The sequence below is a fragment of the Spermophilus citellus genome (genome assembly GCF_964194105.1).
Source record: "Spermophilus citellus genome assembly, chromosome: 1".
NCBI classification, from domain to species: domain Eukaryota; kingdom Metazoa; phylum Chordata; class Mammalia; order Rodentia; family Sciuridae; genus Spermophilus; species Spermophilus citellus.
The window spans coordinates 183,413,237-183,416,566 of NC_138182.1; positions in this window are offsets into that span (position 1 = coordinate 183,413,237).

The window sequence follows — 3,330 nt, forward strand, 5'->3', positions numbered from 1 at the left end:
CCTAGGAAAGAACAGGACACCAGTCTTGATGGTAGCGACAGTAATTGCCCTACTGGGCTGTCAGGTAAAAGGGAATCAAGTAGACACTTATTGGACATATTTCCCAGATCCACCCCTGGTACACCCAGCTGTGTGGACTGGAGAATCTATTCCAGTATTTACTAGTGACTCATTCATGATGGGAGGATTTACAGATACTCATATTACTCCCAATCATGTGACTAGATTTAATTATTCTGGCTACAGTGCCCAATTACCTTTGTGTTGGTCACATGATAATCATGCTGGCTGTCTGAAAGTATCATTTGAAGAAAAGACAGCGATTAGTAAACCTAGACTGACAAATAATTCTATTTATGGAGACTTAAAACCTAATACTAGATCAGTAATTAAGATGGGACTTTCCCGTAACAAGCCAGTCATTTCTGCAAAACCTCCACCGGTACCCCACTGTCCAAATAGTTCTATAATTGAGATTGGCACCTTTCCTAAATGGATGGATTGTGTAAATACCTTTCCTGTACAACATAAGGTGTCTAAAGCTGGTGGGTATATTTTAGACTGGTCTCCAAAAATTGATAAGAGACAATTACGAAGAAATTCTGCTATGACACCTGCAGGATTTGTTAGTAATATTTTGACTTATAGTGAAGGAGGTGTTCAAAAAGATATTTGGCGTTTAATTGCTGCCTCAGAGTATTTACATTTTTCAGACAAACCTTTACCAAAATTTGTCGGCAAGAACTGTAAAGAGGGATCTTGCTATGGCCTAAGAGCCTGTGTCCAATCTCCTTATGTTTTAATTATTGGAAATGTAAAAGTTAAATAGATAGATGATAGATATTTTGTTACTTGTAATAAGTACAACCTAACAAATTGTATTTCTAGGTATAATGGAAGAAAAGGAGTGCTGATACTTCATCAGCCCTCTTTTGTTTTATTACCTGCTAATATTTCAGAGCCATGGTATGCTGATGCTGGTTTACAAGTCTTACAGCAGATTCATGCCCAGCTAACAAGACCTAAACGTGCTATTGGAGTCATAATTGTTGGTGTTTTAGCACTGGTCTCATTTATTGCCTCAACTGTCTCTGCATCTCTGACATTGTCTCAGAATATTCAGCATGCAAAATTTCTTAATAATTTAGCTCAAAATACTTCCAAGGCTCTGCGTAATCAAGTAAATATTGATGAAAGGATTGAGACTAAGTTAAACGCCTTAGAGGCGACTGTTATAAACATTGGTAATGAACTTTCAGCCTTAAAATTTAAGGAAAGGCTTAAATGCCATGCTAATTATAAGTATGTATGTGTTACAGCTGCCAAGTACAATGTTTCTCTCAGGGATTGGGAGAAGGTTAAAAACCATTTATTAGGTATTTGGCAAAATAGTAATAATAGCTTAGATATTCTGGAACTTCATCACCATATCCAAGACATTCAAAATAATAGAGCTGATTTTTCAGATCCTTCTTCCTTGGCTAACCAAATATTAAAGGAGTTAAATGGATTCAACCCTGGAAATTTTCTCAAACACTCCGCTTGGTACCTTATTGGATTATTCTCTTTGCTGTTAATTCTCTTTTGTATTGTAACTATAGGATGGCGAGTCTTCCAATCAAGAATCCGGGGACTCCAGAGAGTGAACCGCTGCCTCATTGTTAAGAATAGAAAGGGGGAATATGTGGGGAGCCATTCTGACACGTGATTGGGTGACTCCCGTTAAGGGCCTGAGGTGCTCTGGCTGTGTCAGAGCTATCCCGACCCTTTCCTGATGAGAGAGCCCATTCGTGTGGGGGTGGGCGTAACCACTGACCCTGGAGACCCAATCACTGACCCTGACCTTGGAGTACAGCCCCCCCTCAACCTTCATTGGATGGAATTCTCCCCTGAATCTCTTGTCCCCCCAAATAAAAGGCTACTCCCCGGCGTGTTCGCTCTCTCTCTCTCCTGCTAGCCCAGAGTAATCCTCGCTGCCCTGCTGGGCGGCTTGAGGCGGGGACCAGGGAGGCGAGCCGTCTCGGACATAGCAATATAAAATAAGGTACTGTCTGTGTGTTTTATTTTGATCTCTTCTAACTAACTTAATGCCAGAACCTCATTAATGAAACCACTGCGCAGGCCGCGTGGTAGACATCACCCTGATTCCGAAACCAGACAAAGACACCTCAAAGAAAGAAAACTACAGACCAATATCTCTAATGAACCTAGATGCAAAAATCCTCAATAAAATTCTGGCGAATCGAATACAAAAATACATCAAAAAAATTGTGCACCATGATCAAGTAGGATTCATCCCTGGGATGCAAGGATGGTTCAACATACGGAAATCAATAAATGTTATTCACCACATCAATAGACTTAAAGTTAAGAACCATATGATCATCTCGTTAGATGCAGAGAAAGCATTCGACAAAGTACAGCATCCCTTTATGTTCAAAACATTAGAAAAACTAGGGATAACAGGAACTTACCTTGACATTGTAAAAGCTATCTATGCTAAGCCTCAGGCTAGCATCATTCTGAATGGACAAAAGTTGAAGGCATTCCCTCTAAAATCTGGAACAAGACAGGGATGCCCTCTATCACCACTTCTATTCAATATAGTTCTCGAAACACTGGCCAGAGCAATTAGACAGACAAAAGAAATTAAAGGCATAAAAATTGGAAAAGAAGAACTTAAATTATCACTATTTGCAGATGACATGATTCTATACCTAGAAGACCCAAAAGGGTCTACAAAGAAACTACTAGAACTAATAAATGAATTCAGCAAAGTGGCAGGATATAAAATCAACATGCATAAATCAAAGGCATTTCTGTATATCAGCGACAAAACTTCTGAAACAGAAATGAGAAAAAACACTCCATTCACAATATCCTCAAAAAAAATAAAATACTTGGGAATCAACCTAACAAAAGAGGTGAAAGATTTATACAATGAAAACTACAGAACCCTAAAGAGAGAAGTAGAAGAAGATCTTAGAAGATGGAAAAATATACCCTGTTCATGGATAGACAGAACTAACATCATCAAAATGGCGATATTACCAAAAGTTCTCTATAGGTTTAATGCGATGCCAATCAAAATCCCAACGGCATTTCTTATAGAAATAGATAAAGCAATAATGAAATTCATATGGAAAAATAAAAGACCCAGAATAGCAAAAGCAATTCTAAGCAGGAAGTGTGAATCAGGTGGTATAGCGATACCAGATTTCAAACTATATTACAGAGCAATAGTGACAAAAACAGCATGGTACTGGTACCAAAACAGGCGGGTGGACCAATGGTATAGAATAGAGGACACAGAGACTAATTCACAAAGTT